Below are 23065 nucleotides of genomic sequence, written 5' to 3' on the forward strand. Positions count from 1 at the left end.
TTGTTGGAGTGGTTCTTGAAAAATGTAGGAAGCTCAATGGACTGATTAATGTTGGCAACCGAACAAACCTTAGGGAGAAAGGAAGGGTTGGTGCGTAATGATACCCTGTCAGGGTGAAAAATTAAATATGGCTGCTTGATGGAAAGTGCCTGAAGTTCTGATACTCGTCTGGCTGAAGTGATAGCTACTAGGAAAAGAGTCTTCCAAGACAAGAACTTTAAGGAACAGGAAGAAGCTGGTTCAAAGGGTGGTAAAATTAACTGGGATAAGAGTAAATTTAGATTCCAAGGAGCTGTAGGTAACCTAACTGTTGGTCTGAGATGAAAGGACCCTTTCATGAAGGCTTTACAAAGCCTATGAGCCATAATGGGAGCTCCGTTTTCTCCTATGTGAAAGTTGGAAATAGCGGCCAACTGAACTTTTAAAGTGGCAGTAGAGGCTCCTTGGTGAAACAGAATGGACAGGAATTCCAAAATCTTGTTTAGGGGGGCTACTAAAGGATAAAAATGCTGTGTAGTTGCCCAGTGGACGAAACGTTTCCACTTACTGGTATAGATTTTAGTAGTGGAAGCCTTATGGGAGGCGACCAGAAAGTTCTGAACCGCCGGAGAGAGAAGATCAGACCTGGCTAAGTAGGGAAGCGGAGCAGCCAGGCTGCTAACTTGAGGGATAGGAGCGACGGGTGAGGAGCTCCTGACGAATGAGTCAGCAGATCTGGCACTGGGTCCAGAATCCAGGGCTCCTGCATTTGGTGGGCTTGAAGGGGAACCAAATCTGTCGAGGCCAGAATGGGGCAATGAGAATTATAGTCCTCTCCTGGTTCGTGGCTTTCTGAAGAAATTCCGGGATCAGTGGTATAGGAGGGAAAGCGTACAGGAGACCCGGGGGCCAATCGTGAATCAGAGCGTCCCTGGGGACATCCCCTGGAGGGGGAAGTAGCTTCTGCATTTGGTGTTCATTGGAGACGCAAACAGATCGCAGCAAGGCTGGCCCCATTTGCGGAAAATCCTTTCCGCCACTTTCTGATTGAGGGACCACTCGTGCGGTAACAGGATGGCTCTGCTCAATCTGTCCGCTATGACGTTGGATAACCCCGGGATGTGTGTTGCCATTAGAAAGCGACCCGTGGACTCTGCCCATTGCCAAATTCTCATGGCCTCTCTGCACAACTGGTAAGACCTGGTTCCTCCCTGTTTGTTTATGTACCAGACTACGGACATGTTGTCCGTCTGTACTGCAATAGTCCCTAGAGGTAGAAGGGGGGAGAAGTGTTGCAATGCTAGAAACACTGCCCTCATCTCTAGAACATTTATGTGCAGGTTGTACTCTAAGCTGGACCATTCGCCTTGGACGGTCTTTCCCTGAAAGATGCCCCCCCACCCTATCAGAGAAGCGTCCGTGGTCACCGTGGCCATTGGGTTGGGTAACACAAACTGTCGGCCGCTGATGAGGTTGTGATCCTGTAACCACCAAGACAGGTGTGCTTTGTAGGAATCGGTTATGTGAATCTCGTGCGTCAGCGGTAACTGCTGGAACGACCACTGTGTGAACAGCAGCCATTGGAGAATTCTCATGTGTAGCCTCCCCGTGGGAACTGCAATGAGGGAAGCTGACATGAGCCCTAAGACTTTCAGGACTAGTTTGGCTGGGGACTTCTTGGATAATAGTAGGAGAGATACGTGTTGTTGTAGGGAAGCTATTCTTGCGGAGGGTAGTTTTACTAGCAAAGAACGGGTATCTAGATCTGCGCCTATAAATGAAATATGCTGTGAGGGCTGTAACATAGATTTTTCGAAATTTATCGAAATCCCTAACAGAGCACAAAGGCTGATTGTGTAATCCCTGGCCTGCATCAGCTGACGCTCGGTGGTGGCGGTAAGGAGCCAGTCGTCTAGATATGGAAACACCCGGAATCCTAGGCGTCTCAAGTGAGACGCTACCACTGCCATGCATTTGGTGAAAACCCTGGGGGCTGAGGTTAGACCAAAGGGCAGGGCCCGAAACTGAAAGTGACTGGCTCCCAGCCGGAAGCGCAGGTAATCTCTGGACACTCTGGCCATCTTGATGTGGTAGTAGGCGTCCCTGAGATCTATTGAGCACATCCAGTCGTCCTTCTGTAAAAACGGAAGGATCGATTGAAGCGTGACCATCCGGAACTTTTCTTTCTTCACAAATGTATTGAGATTGCTTAGGTCCAGAATTGGCCTCCAGTCCCCTGTCTTTTTTGGAACTAAAAAGAACCTCGAGTAAGTTCCGGATCCTCTTTGGTCCGCCGGGACTGGTTGGATGACTCTTTTCTAGCAGCTTTGCGATTTCTATCGCTGCTGGTTTTCGCAGATGGCGTGGTACATCTGGAAACCGTCTTTGTGGTAATGGGGGAAATACAAAGGGGATTTTGTAACCTCTGGTGATAATGCTTTTTACCCAATTGTCTGAAGTAAGGCTTTGGCCAGGCCTGAGGGTATAAAGCTAAGCGACCCCCGACTGCCTCCAGAGCAGGACAGTTGGGCCTCCTCTCAGGAGTGCTGGAAAGGCTTCCCAGGGATAGTATCCCTGTCACCTTGGTTCTGCGGACCCCCTCTGCCGCCAGAGCGGCGTCTTCCATTTCTGCCCCCTCCTCTGCCTCTGGGGGGGGCATCACCCTGTGTGCCTGGGAAAGAACCCTGGGGTTTACGAAACCACATCTTTCCACCTCGTTGCCCTTTGGGGTACGGTCTGGATGGGGTGGAAAAACGGACTCCGACAGCAGACAGAGTCTTTCCTTCCTGCTCACACCGGGTTAGGGTCTCCTTTACTTTGGGGCCAAAAAGGGTGGCACCATCAAAGGGGGCATTAGTAAAGGAAGACTTGAAGGCTTCCGCAAAGGAGCACCATCAAAGGGGGCGTTAGTAAAGGAAGACTTGAAGGCTTCCGCAAAGGAGCACAGCCACATCCAGGATTGTCTACGAAGAGCAATCGCTGAAGCTGCAGCCCTACTCGACCCTTCAGCCGCATACGAGATGAGCCTCATGGACGAGTTCACTATGGATGTAAGGGTGTTGAGCTGTGCTGTAACTTTGTCCGAGACAGCAGCATCTGTATTACCCTGGAGGGTATCTCCCAACTCCTTAACTAGATCCCTCTGTAATCGTGTGAAGTGTGTCAGGTAGTTCAGCGATCGCATGGAAAAAGTCGCTGAACTGAAAATGCGCTTCCCATATCTGTCCACGGTCCTAGAGTCTCTGTTAGGGGGATGGACAGACTAGGAAGATTCGGACATCTCCTTTTTAGTGGCTGCGGCCACCACCATAGCGTCCACTGGAATTCCCTTAGTAAGGTATGGCTTGTCCTGAGGGGCAGTTATGTATTTGTTAGGTTTCCTGGGAACTGGCTCCACTGTGTCAGGTGCCTCCCACGCCCTTCGAGCAATTAACTCCATTAACTCGAAGGGCAGAGTGACCCAGGAGGAGGAAGGGTGAGCACCAAATGCCTCCAGCAGAACCGACTAATCCTCAGAAGGGGGTAGGGCCTGCCAATCACCTCTCTGCTTCAGGATCTCCAGGATGTCAGCAAAGGAGACATCCTCTGAGGGCGATTTTGGGGACCCTTCTGACTCATCTAAGTCAGTATCCGATGTTAAAGATTCTTGTGGAGAATCTAAGTGCCTCCTCTTGCACAACTTTTTCCTCGGAACGTCATCGGGAAGGGCTTCCGATGAGGCCTCAGAGGAAAAAGGGGCTCCCTTCTGGGAGTGGCTGAGACACTGGTGCTCTACGCTTATGGGTAGTCGTGGGTGCAGAAGTAGACAACGGACCTTTATGGGAGAGAGAAGTTGCTTCCGTTGACGTGGTTGTCTGAGAAGACAATACCTTCCTCATGAGGTCAAAGGCCCCCGGACCCCGAGTCGAGGAGTCCTCCGGTTCCGAAGAACGCGGAAGTGTCTCCGACGCGGAGGCCAAGGGCATCGACCCTGAGGACAGAGCCGAAGTGATCCGTGCCGAGGCACCGAGGGGGAGAGTCGGCACTGAAAGATCGGTTAGACTCTCGGTCCCGGAGCCAAGGAGAGATAGTCGGTTCCATGAGTCCGCTAACGGTTCCGACGGAGCGGAGGTCAACGGTGCCGACAGAGGAAGGGACGGTTCCGGCACCAAGGGTTCCACTATCATCAGATCAACGTCTCCCAGCTCCGAAAGCTGTGTAAGCCTCGGAGGAGGACCAGATGGAGATAAGGGAAGGCCTTCGAGTCTCGACACCAATTAGGAGGAGACTGAAATGAGCTTGGACAGGGCCGTGTTCTCCATTAACTTCTGCACCACATGATCTACGTCGGTGTCGGAGAGGGGCCTGGAAGAATGGGTCGAAGGAACAGAGGACAGTACCGACCTCAATAAAGCAGGAGGTGGAAGCTCTGACACCGGTTCCAAGACTCGAGGCTCGGTCACAGTAAGAAGCTCGACACTCGGCCCCGAAGCCTGTGGAACCGGTGAACGAACTTTAAGCGAAGAACTCGGAGCTGATAACATGGGCTCCGATGTCTTCGACCACTTCGAGGACTTAGAAGCCTGGTCCGACTTGTCAAGCGCCTCTTGGAAGGCAGGCTTCAAAAGACCCCTATCTATAAGCTTCCTGCGTCTATCTGTCATGACCCTTCCACTAAAAGAATGACAGATAGCTTGTAGATGGAGAGGGCCAAGACAGTAGACACAGGAGCTATGGTTGTCTGTGATAGACATCTTTTGCCCACACTGACACCTCTTGAATCCAGACTTGGCTTTTTCAGACATATCCTGTAGAGAAAAACTGTACAAGTAGCAAATAACACTTTTGTCAAGAAAGTTAGATACAAGTCCACAAACACAGCAATAATAATTGCAAGTATCAATCCTAAATCTAGTAACTAGGAGGGGTAGGCCCTAAGGAAACTAAACTATATATATATATATATATATATATATATATATATATATAAATTATATATATTAGTGTAGCCAACAAGGATGATCCAGACACACACACTCACACTAAAGTTAAGTTCCCAAAAAAAATCCGAAGATTTCACAAGAAAATATAACAAGAAATTAGCTTATCTTCCCAAAAGTTGGTCAGAGCTCTCAAACTCGATGCGATTGGTTGCAGCGGCAAACTAGATCTGAGGTAGAGGCAGAGGGAATTGTGGGAGGTAGGTTGGTCTCTAGCTTCTCCTAGATGCAGAGCTTTGCTAAGCGGCCAACTCAGAGTCGAGGATCGGCTCCAACACCCATTGTAAGAACAAACGGCGAGATTGAACACTCTCACATTTTGCCGTTTACTTATGAAAAGAAAATTCTTTTGAAGTCTACTTGGGGTATACATGCCTATGCAAAAGCTTCCATTCAAAAATCCAAATCCTCCTGGGAGTTGTTGCATACTTAATAGCCATACAAATTTCTTCCGGTTTTCCTTTATAAATTGCTTCTTTACTCTCGCTTCCCAATCTTTTCCAACATCTTCTGAGTTGTATAGTTATGATTTTATACACTCTTGTAATTCTACTTTAAATGCATCTACTAGTCAATACTAAACTACAAACTCTACCAGAGATGTTCTTTAACACATACCTATTCTTTTCTAATATGCCTGTATGCTGCCTTTCCTATCTGGGACTGATTATCTCCAACATGCAATCTAAAATCCTGGATTAGCTGCATCCCATAATATTATTTTTTTCTCATGAATTACCTGCTCCCAATATCTTGGTTCTTTGCTTATTTTAAATCCCTGCCTCCTCTCGTCTATTTTGCATGCCCTTAATTGGAGACATCCATATATTCATAAAACCTCCTTTCCTTTGCTGGCTCAGTTCTTAGAACACTTTCTGCTATGTTAGGAATATACTACTCACTATAGCTGTTATAGTCTCCTTAAGGACTTGCTTCCAAAATCTTCATTTCTATCTTGCCAACTCCTTCACCATTTCATCATCATTGTATTTCAATGTTCATTACTCTGTTAAGGCCGTCAAATCCTTGCCTCCCCTCCACAAAATCACACTGATCCAGATCAATGTTGGTACTATCTTGACCATTCTCTTAGCAAAAATAGACTATTTATTAAACAAGTCTTAAAATCTAAACAGTATATGAAGCTGGATCCGAAGGGTCTTTCCTCTTTGGGTAATACAGCCACCACAGTTTTCTTCCAAGATGATGGCACTTTCCCACCCCCCCTTACAGTAATGTTAAAGCCTTCCAGATCTTTATCACTTTCTCCTCTCCAAAATATCAAATTTCCACAGGAATACTGTCTGTTCCTGCTGACTTTCTTAATGATTACTTACATCTGTTCTTGTCTTAGCTACTCATCTTCTACTAACATTGGCATAATTAAGTTTCCCATAAATATTTCCATTTCTGTCATTTCTTGATTTCAAATTCCTCTACTTTATACAAATGTGCATAAAATTCCCAAACTATCTCTACTACTACTATAAGATACTCTTCTTGTCATAGGCTTCCTAGGTTTAACTACAACTCTTTGTATACTCTGGTATCAAAACCAGTTGCTTAACAGCAAGCTTTCTATACTCATGCATATTGTCCAAGAACTCCCTTATCTTTAGCACAGTTGCTCCTCTACTTGTACTGTAAGAATTCCCTTCTGCAACAATTAAATCTAGTTAACTTCTTTGAGAGGGTTACATATGCTGTTAATGGTGGTCGTGCTGCTCATACAATGTACCCTTTTGGGGGTGGAAACTTCTGACACCATACCTTATATATGCAAGGCATTTGGGTAAGCTAAATGCTATAAATGTGAGTCTGTGTTAAGATAGATAACCAAACCGGTTTAAGAGAACCCACGTAGTTTGTGCAGCAAGTGCCTCATCTGGAAGTGTGAAGGCAACCAGCACAACCCCCCCTTCCCCCTAGTCTATACTGGGACTCTCTTTTTTTGGCCTTTTATTCTCCGATGTTTAAAATGAGAACCAGGACCCATGGTTACCAAAGGTCTGCAGATGGCTGCAAACTTGATGTTCTTGTCGAGACCCCCCTCGATACATGTACCCTTCAGAAACAAGTTAACCTACTTAATACCTGGTATACTGAAGATGGGCTCAAATTAAATGCAGAAAATTCCACAATGACTCCACACTGAAAAGCAGACTGATTACAGAGCTTTCATTTTGAAAAATTGAAACAAAAGTTATCAGTTTGGATAAAATTCAGTTATCAGCTGGTAATTACTCTGCTGGTATGCCAACAAAGTAGAACTGTACAGAAAGTAAAAGAAAATCCACCAGAAAAACAGAAGAAAAAACTTTGGAGTGGATCTTACAGTTGTTAAGCTGAAACTCTGCTTTTTGCTTAAGTACAAGAGACAGGAAATTATAAAAATAAATCAAATACACTCAAAGGTGTTTAAAATAAGAAAATATAAAAATATTATAAAGTCAAATAACAAAAGGCTGTCAAAACAGAAGCTTTAATTATCTATTTAGGAAATCTGATAAAACTACAGAAATCAAACACTGAAATGCAAGAAAGAAACAGGAGGCTGCTCAAAAAGAAACTTTAAAAAAAGTAAGAGTTGGAAGACACAGCACACAGAGAAAAATTATATTTTCTGCTATACCAGAGATAATGGACGAAAAAGACAATTAATTAATGTAATTAAACTACAAATAAACTGGAGTAATATTCTACAGCAGGATTTTTTTTTTTAATTGAGAAGGATCATCATGTGTATGTGCATGTTCCAAGTCTGGTCATGAGGCAGCAACCAAGACCTATATTAGTAAAGATACAATCACAGCACCAAACATAAATTGCTCTTAAAAAAAAAAAAACTGTGGAAAAATGGAATAGTATTAAAACTGGGGGCACCAGAGTGCTTACAGAAAATGATTACTTGCAGTACAACAGGAAGAGGAGAAGAACAAATTATCCCAGCAATAAGGGGGTGTCGAACGGCAGGTGTGACACTGAAGCTGCTACAGCTGTCTTCAAAATATTTTGTCCTGCAAGGTCAAAGGCATTTTTGGATGAAGTACAGGCTAAGGAGGAAATAATGTTTAGCCAACAAAGAATGAACAAGCAAGTTGAATGGGACTCTGCTTGTCAATCTCCTGTAAATCCCATAGAGAGACTTCACCAGTGAAACCTTTTTCCACTGTTCCAAAGGAAATCGAATTGGCGACAGAAAAAAAAGCCCAGCAGATAAGAATAATTGAGAGTTCACTAGAATTGAGCCAGAGATCAGTTGTGCAAGGCTGAGATGATCAGGAAAATGACTAGTAACTGTGAAATTAGTGACTATATGTGACATCTACCTGTAAAGCATCAATCCCGTTAGATGTAGTTTAAGTATATGAATTGTGGTTCGGCAAGAAAAAGCTGTAAAAGAATGGTTGCTTATCGACTGTGTAAAGTGCTGGTAGAACTGTATAAATTCCACAATATATCATTAATGTTTAGAAGTTGTTCAGTCTCTTCGGCATCCTAAGTAAAATGTTCTCATTATCACTATATGTACAGTGGACATAAAAAGTGTACCCACCCTTGTTAAAATGCCATTTTTTTTTATACAAAAAATGAGACCACAATAAATCATTTCAAAACTTCTCCCACCTTTAATGTGACCTATAACCTGTACAATTCAATTGAAAAACAAAATCTGTTAGGGTAATAAATATAAAAAATAAAAAATGTACAGTAAGCTGGTTGCATAAGTGTGCACACCCTTAAACTAATACTTCGTTGAAGCACCTTTTGATTTAATTACAGCATTTCGGTCTTCTTGGGTACACACCTGCCAACTAAAGAGATGTTATTAAAATTAATTTGTGTATCTTTAAAATTGGATATTTAAAAGATGGTATACAGTTTGCGTGATAAGAGCATGTGAAGTTTGCAAAACTGTACATTTTTATACCTCATGAAGGCCTCACATGGTATGACAGGTATCAAACTTGAAAAGGTAAACTTGGTTACCGATCCATTTGCAAGTTTTGACAATCTGTCTCCATGTAGCTCTTTGCTCTCTACCACTGGAGTTTTACGTATTTTGTAACATTCCAACACCCCAAGTTCAGGTTTTAAAAAGTAACTATCCAACAAACAAACCACTATTTCAGTTATTATCCAACCACAGGTCCTGCATTACTTTTATTAGTGCCCCTAGCAGCACACAAACTTGCCACTGACAACTACAGTTCTGTGCTGTGTATCTCTTTGAATTATCAATTCTGTATTTAGTAGCCAAACTCTGAAGTTCATCCATGACTTTTTTTTGCAGATAATAAAAACTGGAATCACTCCTCTCTATTACATTACTTTCCCCACTTACTCAAATTCCTCAAAACGGCAGCTTTAGCAAAGTTGAACAGTTACTTGGATTTAAGGCAACCTACTTTCAAGCAAGCAATATAGCTTCTGGCAGGGTCACATAGCACTGCCACCACACTACTGCCTTTATTAACCACACAGTTAAGGAACAGAAAAATAACCATTTTACTGAAGTATTACTCAATTGCTTTTTATGCTGAATGATGTGGCCATCTGTCAAACAAACAAGTATGCCATTTCATTTGTCACCTCATCACTAACAACCTGCAAAAACTGCTAAACTTTTTTCCTAGACAACAGCCTCTCAATCACTTACAAAAAACAAGGACACCACTGCAAGTTCCCTGATAAAAGCAAACTGGCTCCTCACCAACAACAGAGTCAAATTACCAGCCTTGCTGCTAACATACAAAATCCTTTTTCTGTGCAGCTTTCCTCTCTCAGAGGAACTTAAATTTAAAGAAACCGCTACAGATGTCCATTTTTCTAGGACCTCTCATCTAACACTTACCACCTTATTTTTAATTCTAGATATCAGACAGATTCAATCTTTATGCAACAATTCTTCGCAGAACCCACTTCCATCACACGAGTTGCTGTTCTAGTATTCTCCTTTAGGATGAAAATAGCATTTCTCAATAATGACACATGCTGCCAAAGCTATGCTACAGTTACCAAGTCGATTGCTGTGAGGCTCCAGCTCATCTATCTGGAATTTTGTAAATAATTCTATGTGATTTGTGAAATATTAATAGTTCATATGCTTGTCTTACAAATGTAAGTAAACGATATGTTATGTGGATATTAAACTACTCGTGCAGAAGTATGTGTTGAACTGTATGTTATGTACTGAGCTTCAAGAATGTAACCACAGTGTACCCTACTGGAAAAGAACAGAAAATTATATAAACTATATGCTTATGCAAATGTATGTTTTGATAGTAGAGTTCGAACATACAGAGTTAAATTGCAAACCCTCAAGAAAAGCAAACAGTTTTATGACTGTGTTTATCTCAGTTTCAAGGCAGCTAGGAGACGGGATGTTTACAGCTAGAGGTTTCTTTCTATTGTCCGGAAAAAAGAAATAATTACAGATTTCAAATGTAAAAGTGTTTAACGGTTTTATGACTTCCAGTTCTAAGCAAACTTCTGAGAAAAGTATTTTTCACAGAGAAATGTTAAATTCTGTTGATATCCGTTAGCCTGGGAACTGAAGAAAAGTGACAAATAGCGATGTCATCCAGTTGACCCAACAGTAATGTGTTATTATTAATTTAAGAACTATCACTCAGAATCTGTACATTTTGTATTTGTCTTTGGACCTGAAAACATCTATTTTCAGCACTTTTCATCTGTATTTGCCTTGCTCTGTAAGATTTAGATACAGTATTTCTTTTAGAGATAGATAGGAATATAGTAAAGATTAGTTCAGATGTTTTCTGTACTTATGTGAGATTGTCCTGCAATGTTGTTTTAAAATACTTCCTGTGATTTTGAACTCTGTAGTCACTGTGCTGAGTTACTGATTATTGTCTTGTTTTTTTTATTATTTATTAAATATATTTAAACCTTTTAATTGTGGCTGGTTTGTTTAGAGATACAGAGGATATAAAAAAAAGTGTACACACCCCTATTAGTGCCAGTTTTTTGTGATATAAAAAATGAGACCACAATAAATCATTTCAAAATGTTTCCCATGTTTAATATGACCTATAACCTGTACAATTCAATTGAAAAAAATCTGTTAGGGGAAAATATAAAAAATAAAAAACGTTCAAAAAGCTGGTTGCATAAGTGTGCACACCTTTAAACTAATACTTTGTTGAAGCATTTTTTTATTTAAATATAGCATTCAGTCTTCTTATGTACATACCTGCCATCAATTAGAGAGACTCCGATTAACCCAAAATAATGTTAAGCTGTCCTAGTAGGATTTTCCTGACATTTACTCAGTTCCCTGCTACAGCAAATGCCATGGTTTCACAGACAGCTTTCAAAGCATCAAAGGGATCTCATTGTTGAAAGGCATCAGTCATGAGAAGGGTACAAAAAAAAATTCCACAGCATTGGATATACCATGGAACATGGTGAATGCCTAAGAAACAGATGGTTAAGATGGCTGAAGATTTAATTACCCTAATTAGGGGTTCCCATCTCCCTCCTGATAAAAGGCCAAGACAAGAGGAAGATTATGCTTCCTCTGACTAGGTTTCCATTTCTTCAGATACCTCAGAGGAACAGGAGTACTCTTTTCCCCCTTATGAAGATTTTGATGCTGAAGAGTCTATGGTAGGTACAAAACTGTACTATGTTCATCGTGTTGCACTGCTGCAGTCATCACACTTGGGTTGAATCCCAAAGCTAAGGATGGGTGGTGGAGTTAAACAGGGTTTGGAGAAGCTAGTAGGCCCTGCAGAACTGCAGTGGCAAAGCCAACTCTAGTCTTAGAGTATAGAGGCAAGTGATAGTGCTTGGTGAAGGTGTGCACTGAGCTCCAAGTTGCAGCTTCCAAAATATCCTTGGTTGGTACCCCCTGTGAAAGGCTGTTGATGTAGCTGTAGCCCTGGTGGAGTGGGACATAATGCTAGTAGGTACCGGTTTCCCATGATGTGTGTAACAAACGTATGTAATGTCTAATCCATTTAGAAATAGTCTGTTTTGAGATAGCAACACTGAAGGACCAGCAGTAATTTCTGACAAGTACTGTTTGTGTACTACATGTGACAACCATCTCCCATATTCTCCACCTGCCTGGACAATGGGGTAGGGTTGCAAGACGGAAGCCTTTTCTTGCACAGAAAAGCATCCAGGCCCAGCTAAAATTTGGAAAACAATACATCAAGTCTCCCAAAAGCATGTGGGAAAATGTGTTATGCTCTGATCTGACTAAGGTTGAACTTTTTGGCCACAATTCCAAAAAGTACATTTGGTGCAAAAACAACACATTGCATCACCAAAGAACACTATCCCCATGGTGAAGCATGGTGGTGGCAGTACCATGCTTTGGGGTTGCTTTTCTTCAGCTGGAACTGGGACTTTAGTCAAGGTAGAGGGAATTATGAACACTTCCAAATACCTGTCGCTTTGGCCCAAAGCCTTCAGGCATCTGCTAGAAAGCTGAAGATGAAGAGGAATTTCACCTTTCAACATGACTGACCCCAAGCATACATCCCAATCAACAAAAGAATGGCTTCGCCAGAAAAAAATTAAAGTTTTGGAATGGCCAGCCAGAGCCCAGACCTAAATCCAACAGAAAATTTGTGGGGTGACCTAAAGAGGGCTGTGCACAAGAGATGCCCTCACATTCTGACAAATTTGGAGCACTTTTGCAAGGAAGAGTGGGCAAATACTGCCAAGTCAATATATGCCATGCTGACAGACTCCTACCCAGGAATGCTGAATGCTGTAATTAAATCAAAAGGTGCTTCAACAAAGTATTAGTTTAAGGGTGTGCACACTTATGCAACCAGCTTGTTTTACATTTTTTATTTTTTCCTTCAACAGATATGTTTGCTTTTCAATTGAATTGTATAGGTTATAGGTCACATTAAAGGTGGGGAAAGTTTTGAAATTATACTGTGGTCTCATTTTTTACATCACAAAAACCTCGCATTTTAACAGAGGTGTGTACACTTTTTATATCCACTGTATTTAAGTTCTTACAGTACTTGCATATGTATTTGCTGACACTGTATAGGCCACTCCTAAATAGCCTTAAAAGTCTTGACCACACTTAGCATTTGGATAATAGTAACATTACACGGTAGGACTGGACACCCTTTGGTAAAGGCCTTATAGTAGCCGATAAGCAAGGGTGGTTGGTGACAGTTGGTACTACCTTATAATTTGTCAGAAGGGGACATAGCTAGTAAACCTCTGCCAGCCTCTCCCAAGGGTGTCTGTGTGTGTGGGTGTGTATGTGTTTGTATATCAATCAAATCTCAATGTGTCTGTCAGCTACTTGGGCAGGGACATGAAGCACTGATTGGACAGAGGCTGCTGGAGGTCTTAGCTTGGCCTCCTGGCTGAAATCTTAACCCTATAGCTGTGCCAGTAGGGAGTCTTACTGGGGATCTGGAGAAAGAGCGAGAAACTAACCCCAGACTGACTGATCTCTGTGTGCTCTTAAGGGAAATTGTACATTACTGCGTGTGTACTTCTCATCCACCCAATGTGGACGTCCCTCACTGGTGCCAGTGGTGAGGATTGAGGCTCCTTGATAACTGGACCATTGCAGGGGCATCACATATTGTTTGGCAGTGGTGGGATAGCCACATTGTATATTAATTGGCTTGCACTGGTGTGGATATTGAATTCCTGTAGCTTGTGTACAGCGGTCACTGAAGGTGCTTGTACTCCATCAGCCATGCAGTGAACATTCAGAGTTCATAAACAATTGTTTTACTTTTTTTGTTAGCTTAGTTAGTCAGGGAGAGCAGGCAAGCATGTCAGCAGAGGAGTATGGCAAGCTGGCAAGGAGCCATTTGTCTGTGATGTGCCAGGTTAAAGGACTGGTGCATGCCAACCTGACTAAAGCAGATATGATTGCAGCTTTAGTCACAGCTGCATCAGAGAATAGCAACCAGGAAGAAAATCAGACTGGCTGTGGAGATGTATAACTCTCAGAAAATAGACAGCTCAACCTTTCCACTGAGGACTTAAAAATCAGTCTAGAATTAGACAGGATTGAGGTAACTGAAGCCCAGAAGCAACAAAAGTCAATAAATTTCTTCCACAATTTACAGAGGGGGATATTTTGATAGTTTCATTCATATGTTTCAGAGAGTATGTAAACAGTATAATGTTGACCAAGGGCTCTGGGTACGGTTCCTGACCCCCTTACTCCATGGTAAAGCTGTAACTGTTCTTTCCAAACTGTCAGATACTGACTTTTTAAATTACAATGTTTTCAAGAACTGTTTGCTAGAATTTTTTTTAAGTTAACACCTGAAGCTTATAGGAAAAAGCTTTGTGAGTATAGACGCAAGGCAGATGAAAGTGTGTGTGAATATGTTGCTGAACTAAGCACTTTGGGTGAGTGGATGTCAGGTCACCACATCTGAAGGGCTGGCAGACCTTTTGGTGAGGGAACAAGCCCTTAGCACTTTGCCTGAGGACATAAGAATCTGGTTAGCTGATAGACAATGCCTTACTGTAAATGAGTCTGGGAAGAAGGTACACCTACATCTAGCAAGCAGGGCATCACTGCACAGGAAAGGACACACAGTGCTGCTCATGGGTCTAAGGGAATGCATGGGAGGGCAGCCCAGACCGCCCCAACAGAGTCCGCTAGTAGCAGGGGAAGCCACTGGTCCAGGTACACGTCCAGGACCTAGGGTTAAATGTTTTAAATGCAACCAGTGGGGCCATGTAGCATATAGATGTCCACGGAGGCAAGGTGGGGAAAAAAGGTGGGAAAGCCAGTAAGTGGGAATGACAAAATGCCAATAGTAGGTTGTCTTTAGACAACAAGGGTACCAAACTATCAACCTGCAGATGTCCTGATAGGGAATGATCTTGATAATGCAGTGCCATGTGTTCATGCAGTTAACACTCAGTCAGGCTTGAAGACAAGCATGCGGGTCTGGCAGCCTGGGGAGACCCAACAGACCGCACACTTGCAACCAAGACTGGTGAGATGGTTACTTCAGGGAGGGAGCTACCCTGCAGCAGTGAGCCTGAAGGTGAGCCACAGCTGCTTCTGGGTACTGATGTTCCCTTGGACAGAGTGACTGCAAGGGCAGAGGTGAGTAGGAGTACCCAGGCTGACAGGGAGGCACCACTGTAAGAGGATACCAGACTTCCTGTGGAAGGGGAGCTGGGAAGGGTTACAAAGAGAGTTGAGACAGGCTCAGGTCTCAGACCCTACATTACAAGGCCTGAGGAAAGTAGCTAATGATGCACTGGATTGTCAAGGGAAGGGGGAATCTGTATACTGCACAGGTAGTGGACCCCTGAGGGAGGGCTAAAGGGTAGAGAATACAGCAGTTGGTAGTGCCCAGATTCTACTGTCTGGCAGTTCTAGCCATAGCCCATGACATTCCCTTTGCAGTTCATATGGGCATAAAACGTACAAAAACGTACTATGCAGAACTTTTATTGGCCTGGGATTTCCAGAGATGTAACAGGGAACTGCATGACCTGTGAGCAGTGCCAAAAGGTAGGCAAAGCACAGGAGACAAGGTGAAAGCTCCTTTGATGCCTTCGCCTGTGACTGAGAAGCCATTTCAGAGGGTAGCCTATGGATATTGTGGGGCCTCCGTGTACCCTAAGTTCCAGAGGAAAAAGTATATCCTAGTAGTAGTAGATTATACTACCAGATACCCTGTGGAAGTGGCTCTGTCCTCCACTGAGGCAGACAAGGTGGCAAATGCTTTATTAGAATTTTTCAGCAGGGTAGATTTTCCAAAAGAAATACTGACTGACTGACAGGTGCCAATTTCACATAAGACCTCCTGGCTTTGTCTGTGGAAGTACTGTGGGGTGAAGCACCCAAAGACTACCCCCTACCATCCCCAGACTAATGGTCTTGTTGAGAGGTTAAACTCTATACTCAAGACCATGTTACGGGCATTTGCAAACCAGTTTAGAAAGGAGTGGGACAAATATTTGCACCATCTGTTTACTTACACAGAGGTGCCCCAGGAATACACAGGTTTTTCACACCCTTTGAGTTGTTGTATGGGCATAGGGTGAGGGGGACCTCTAGATTTAATTTGAGATGAGTGGGAGGGTGAGTGCGAATCCCACAAGGAGTCTGTTGTGGCATATATCCTAAACCTCAGGACAAGGCTCAGGGAACTCATGGGCTTGACCGAGGAGAACCTGGCAGAAGCCCAGCAGCAGAAAAAGGTCTGGTATGACAGGAATACGCAAGCTAGAGAGTATGCTGTACGGCAGCAGGTGATTGTTCTCTTTCCTGTCAGACAACTTGGAAGGAACCCTACAAGGTGGTAAGGAAGGTCAGTGATGTTAACTACATGGTAGAACTGCTAGGCAGGAGGCAGGGCCACAAATTGTACCTTGTTAACATGATGAAACCTTACCACAATAGGGAGGCCCTTGTGCTGAGTATTTGCAGTGGATTGCAGGAGTCTGATGGGGACCTGGTGACTGACCTCCTTAGTGAGGCATAGACTGACACCTCAGTGGAAGGGGTAGCAATGTCCCAGCAGCTATCCCATACCCAGATTTGAGAAATCTGAGCAGTGCAAAAGGAGTGTGGGGACATGTTCACTGGGAAACCAGGGTGCACCCACTTGGTGCAGCATCATGTGGATACAAGACCCCAAAGGCCTATTAAGCAGGCCCCTTATAGAGTGCCTGAGAGAGTCAGACTCTGAGGGAGGAGACAGAGGAAATGCTGGAACTAGGGGTAATTTAGGAGTCCAGCAGTCCCTGGGCCTCCCCAGTGGTGCTGGTACCAAAGAAAGATGGCAGCACCAGGTTCTGAGTGGACTACATGAATTTGAACAGCACCAGGTTCTGAGTGGACTACATGAAATTGAACAGTCACACAGAGTCAGATGCTTACTCCATTCTAGGACAGATGAAGCCCTAGAACAGCTGGGTGGGGCTAAATATCTTACCAAGGGTTACTTGCAACTGCCCTTGACTCCCAGTGCAAGAGGGAGGTCAGCTTTTGTGACTCCTTTTGGCCTGTATGAGTTCATAAAGATGCCCTTTGGGATGAAAAATGCCCCAGCGACTTTCCAGAGGATAGTAAATCATATCCTAGCAGGAGATTTTGCTCTTGCTTACCTAGATGATATTGCCATCTACAGCCATTCCTGGCAACAGCACCTTCAGCATGTCAGGGTGGTACTGAGCAGACTACAGAGGGCAGGGTTGACCATTAAGACAAGCAAATGTCAGGTGGGTATGGCAGAGGTCTCCTACCTGGGAATGAGTAGGGAATGGTAAGATCAGGCCAGAACCTGCCAAAGTGGAAGCCATTCAGGCATGACCTGACCCGGTTACTAAAAAGCAGGTGAGGGCATTCTTAGGGACAGCAGGGTACTAAAGAAAGTTTGCCCCCAGTTACAGTACCATAGCTGTTCCCCTAACAGACCTGACAAGGAAAAACAGGCCATATAAGGTAGTGTGGACCCCAGCATGTGAGCAGGCATTCCAAAAGCTAAAAGGAGCTTTGGGAGGACCCCCTGTGTTAGCCAGTCCAGATTACAGCAAATAATTTGTTGGGCAGGTGGATGCTTCAAACCATGGGGTGGAGGCTATACTTGGCTAGATTTCTTCAGAGGGAGAAGTGCACAGTACAGTTGTGAACACTTACCATAAATGTAGATGTTCAAGTGTATTCACTGTTGCAGTCATTACATTTGGGTAATCTGCTGGCAGGTTGCCCTCAGTCAGCCTGAATTCCAAAGAAATGGGTCATGCATCGGTTGCTGTCTCCTCTTCCATGACGTCAGGTCGCCAGGGGTATAAAACAAGCAGCCAATGTCATTTTCTTTAGTTTTTCTTGCCCCAGAAGTCAGGTGCCCCAAAAAAGATAGCAAAAATATATATGTATAAAAACTATATATACATGCATCAATATAAACTTTACCTTCATCTACAATCAAATACACCACATAGGTTGTAGAAGATAAAGAAAGATAAAACTCCAGAATGAAAGGGGGATGGCGGGCGGGTAACCTGGACTGCAACAGTGAATACACTCTAACATCTACATTTATGTGTACACAACTGTACTATGTTCTTCATGTTTCACTGTTGCAGTCATTACATTTGGGTAGAATCCCAAAGCTATGGTTGGGAGGCTGGAGCTAAACAACATTAAGTGCGGCTATAAGGCACTGCAGAACAGCAGTGGCAAAGCCTGCCCTGGTAGAGAGGCAAATGATAATGCTTTGTAAAGGTGTGAACAGAACTCCAAGTAGCAGACTCCAGAATGTCTTTGGTTAGTACTCCTCTGAGAAAGGCTGCTGAAGTAGCTGCAGCTCTGGTGGAATGAGACCTAATTCCCTTGGGTACAGGTTTACCATGGTGTAAGTAGCAGAAATGAATGCAGTGGCTTATCCACTTTGAAATAGTCTGCTTTGAAATAGCCTTTCCTTCTGATCCTGCAGCATATGTCACTAGTAATTGCTCAGTTTTTCTTAGGAGCTTTAGTCCTGCTCAAGTAGAATCTTAGCTGTCGGTGTACATCCAAGGAATGCAGAATTCTCTCCCCCTTGTTCTGCGGATTTGGATAAAAAGTTGGCAGATGAATAGTTTGGTTAAGAGCCACATTGGAAACCACCTTAGGCATAAATGTTGGATTTGCCCTCAGAGACACCCTATCTGGTTGAAATAGGATAAAAGGCTTCACAGCCATGAGGGCCTGTAGCTCTGAGACTCTTCTTGCTGAGGTAATTGCTAGCAGCAGAGCTGTTTTCCATGATAAGAACTTTATATCAGCAGTAGCAGCTGGTTCAAATGGAGGCAGGGTGAGCTTTTCCAACACATAATTGAGGTTCCATGCAGGTATTGGTGATCTTCTAGGAGGCCTTAAATTGTTGGCTCCTCTAAGATAATGTTTTAACAAAGGATGAGAAAAGATTGGTGGCTCTATTGTAATGAGCCAAAATGGCAGAGACATGGATTTTAATTGATGAGAAAGATAGGCCTTTGTCAAGCATTTCAGTCAAGTATTGTAATATCTGAGGAATATTTGGTTCCACTGTATCAGTTTCTTGTGCTTGATTCCAAGCACAGAATCTCTTTCATTTATCAGCATACGATTTTCTAGTACAAGGCCTTCTGGCTTCCAAAATGACATCCATCACAGCTTTACTGAGAGGTGTTGTCTGTATAACTACATGATCAGCCATGCTGCCAGGTTCAGTGTCTGGAGTTGATTGTTTTGCTGGGACAGTAGTTGAGGTCTTTGAGGTAAGGTCCAAGCTGGGTACTGAGACAAGTTCCTTAGGATTGGGTACCAGTATTGGTGGGGTCAGTCCAGGGCAATTAGTATTATCTTTGGTTTCTCTTGTCTGACATTTAGGAGGACCTTGGGAAGAAGAGGCAGAGGAGGAAAGGCGTAAACTGATAGGTTTTTCCAACTGAAGGATAGGGCGCCCACTTTCCATGCTTGTCTGTGATAAGTCCTTGTGCAGAATCTTTTCAATTGATAACTTTGAGGAGAGGCAAATAGATGTCTGGGCTCCCCCATTTCTTTATCATCATGCTGAAGACTTGTGGATCTAGTTTCCACTAATGAGGATCCATAAGGTTTCTACTTAAATCGCCTGCCAGAGTATTTTGTTTTCCTGGCAGGAATTGAGCTTGAAGATGTACTTGATAAGTCAAAGCTGTGTCCCACAGTGCCATGGCTAATCTACAAAGGGGGTATGAGTGCGTGCCCCCCTGCTTGTTTATATACCACATGACCGTGGTGTTGTCGGTCTTCATCAGTAGTTGTCCTGGATGAAGTAAGTCCTTGAAGGCTGGGCATTTTGAACAGCTAGCATCTCTTTCTGGTTGATATGTAGATGCATTTGTTTTGGGGTCCATATGCCCTGAATGCATCTTCCCGCCATGTGGGCCCCCCCAGACATAATCTGATGAGTCTGTTGTTAAGGTTTGGCTGGCAGAGGGTAGAGTGAAGGCATGTCTCATGTTTTGGTGACATGCCTTTGCCCACCATAGAAACTCCTGTTGTAGGGCAGGGAATGAGAGGAATCAGTTTCCAGATTGCGATAATGTTGACTCCATAAGCTTTTTAAGTACCATTGAAGTTTCCCCATATGCAGTCTTGCATATGGAATCAGTAGGATGCAGGATGCCATGAAGCCCAAAGCCTGCAGAATTTGTCTTGTAGATAACTGGGTTTTTGTTGCCATCAGTTTGAAGTAAGTAGTCAGTTGCCTTTGCTTGTATGACGTGAGGTAAGCCATCTGGGCAGTTGTATTCAAGCTTGCACCCAGGAATGTTATCTTTTGAGAGGGTACCAGATGTGATTTTTTTTCGTTTATTGTGTACCCTAGGCATGTTAGAAGCCTTTTCACAAATGCCAGGTGTTGAAGAAGAATGTCCTTGTTGTCTGCTTGAATGAGACATTTGTCCAAGTAAGGATATATTTGTATACTTTGTCTGCAAAATGCAATTACTGGTGCCAGGCACTTTGTAAAGACCCTGGGCACAGTAGATAAGCCAAAGGGCAGTGCAGAGAATTGGTAATGCATTAAGCCAGCCTTGAATCCGAGGTATCTTCTGCACGACTGCCTTATTGGGACATGCAGGCATGCCTCTTTTAGGTCTAATGTCACCAGCCAAGCATTTTTGCCCAGCATGGGCAGAAGCTGCTGCAAAGTCAGCATTTTGAATTTTGGAATGTCCAGGTATGTGTTCAAAAAATCAATAAATCCAGTATTGGCTGCCAGGCCTTGTCCTTTCTGGGTACCAAGAACAGTCTTGAGCAAAAACCTTATCCTTTTTCCTGTTCTTGTACTGGCTGAATGGCCCCCATATCCAGGAGGGACATAACCGGTTTCTGTGCCTCTGCCATTGATTTTTTGGCAGATCTGGCCAACCGTTTGCTACTGGCAGAGTATGGAAATGGAATCTGTATCCCTGTGATGCTATGTTTAGCACCCACTTGTCCTGGGTTAAATGCCAATTTTGAGCAAAAAGTGCTAATTTTCCCCCTAAGGGTGCTGCCAAAAGATAAGTGCTTGGTGTAGGCAGAGGGAAGTCATTGGGACGGTTTTCTGTAGGTATGCGCTTTATCTCCTCCAGATTTGGAGGTAGAAGCGCCCCATTGCTTTGACCTGTATGAATCTTGTGCCTGGTATCTGGAACCCTTAGGGCGTCTGGATTTGCCCCTTTGAGCTCTGTCTGACACAGGAAAGGACCAATTTTTGTAGGCCGGTGTCTACTGAATCTTGGTGGCTGTACTTGTAAGAAATCTTTTACAGTTTGCATAGACTTAGCTTTGTCTTCCATTTTCTTTAAACCTCTACTGCCTTAATACCAAACAAAGTATCATGCTGAAAGGTGCATCTAATAATTTAGCTTTAACATGATCAGGCAAATTTTGTTCCTTTAGGCAGGCATGCCTCATCACAGATCCAGTAACTGCGGCCCTGCAGGAGGCCTCTAAGGAATCAAAACCACATTGCAAAGTATGCTTTCCAACCTGTTCAGCTGCATGCAATAATTCCTGCAATTCTTTATTTTCTGCACATTCAGAAATCATCATTTTCTGTTTCAGCAATCCCATAACATGTTGTTGATACTTGAGCATATGAAACTGGCAGTTTAAGGCCCTAATTGCCAAGGTTGCAGATGTATAATCCTTTTTCCCCATCTATCCAGTGCCCTTAAATCTCTGTCAGAGGGGGTAGGATTTTTTGCTGTTGAGGCCTTAACTCCCTTTAGACCCTGTGAAATAATTTCAGGATCAGCAGCAGGGTTTCTAAATAAAATTTTGTGCGAGTCAGGGACCCTGTAATACATCTGTCAGGCTTGCTGGGAGCCGGAGGTAAGGAGTCAGGGGTCAAGCTTGACTCAGAAAAAAACATCATCCACAATGTCTAAAACAGGGGGTATGGCTAAAGGCCTGTGCTGAGAGAGAAGGAAATCCCTGAGCCTCTTTTTTGAGTCTGAGAAATCTTGACTCTCCCAGTGAAAAATGTTCCCTCAAAGGGTTGGGAGGGTGGCCTAATGGTTAAGGTGTTTGCCTTACAAACACAATGTGCAGGGTTTGATTCTCACAAGGGATAATTGGCTAGGCTTAAAATGGCTCACAAGGGCAGTTAGCTTAGTACAAACCTAGATATATATATATATATATATATATATATATATATATATATACACACACACACATATATATATATATATATATATATATGTATATATATATATACACACACACACACACATATATATACATATATATATATATATATATATATATATATATATATACATACATATATATACATACATATATATATATATATATATATATATATATACACACACACACACACACACACACACACACACACACACACACACACACACACACACACAAGTATGCAAGGTTTCTCCAAATGAATAATCCTCAGGAGGTGATGCAGTTGGTATAAACTCCTCTTCATCAGATTCCTCATAGGTAGGTATAAGATAATTCCTGATCAGAAGAGGAATCAGAAGAAATAGAAACCAGATCTGAAGATTCATAATCAGTGTCTTGCCTAGGCCTCTTATCTGGAGGAGGATGGGAACCCCTGATCAAGGTAATAAGGTCTTCAGCCATTTTGATCATTTGTTTTTTAGGCATAGAGGCCTGTGCACGTGGCTCATGCGTTGTTTTTTTAGCTTTAGAAGTTGCATTTGGCTTTGGTTTTGCAGCTGTCATCGGTTTGATATAGAAGTGTTGAGGCCTGAATACACCCTCAGAAGCTGGTGCCTGCTCAGCGGCTCCAGACTCATCCGAGGGAGATACATTCATGTGTCCAATACTTTGAGTATCTTGCGGCATGCCGGACTCCACATGGGTGTGGGTAGGGGGCATATGACTCCAAAGTAGCGGGTATCAGGGGCTGTGAAAGCGCCTGAGTACCGGTGAACCGGCAACTGGCTTAGGAGAAGCTTTGTCGGTTTTGGACCTCGACTGTCTCTCTCTCTGTCCTTTTCTTTGCGTTTTTTTATGTACTCCAGTAGTCTGATTGCTATCAGACAGTTCTGGCTAGTTAAATCTGTTTCCAAAATACTTTGAGGCAAAAATATACCGACGCTTAATAGTGCGT

The 23065-nt window shown here is 43.3% G+C and overlaps 1 protein-coding gene across 1 annotated transcript in view; it reads right to left on the reverse strand.

Moving 5' to 3' along the window:
* Positions 1-23065, reverse strand: part of ATP6V0A2 (ATPase H+ transporting V0 subunit a2) — an 834711-nt gene that overhangs the window by 342916 nt on the left and 468730 nt on the right. The gene's annotated exons all lie outside the window — the stretch shown is intronic.

Source organism: Protopterus annectens, chromosome 4.part0 (assembly GCF_019279795.1).
Source record: "Protopterus annectens isolate FY-2018-M chromosome 4.part0, PAN1.0, whole genome shotgun sequence".
Lineage (NCBI taxonomy): Eukaryota > Metazoa > Chordata > Ceratodontiformes > Protopteridae > Protopterus > Protopterus annectens.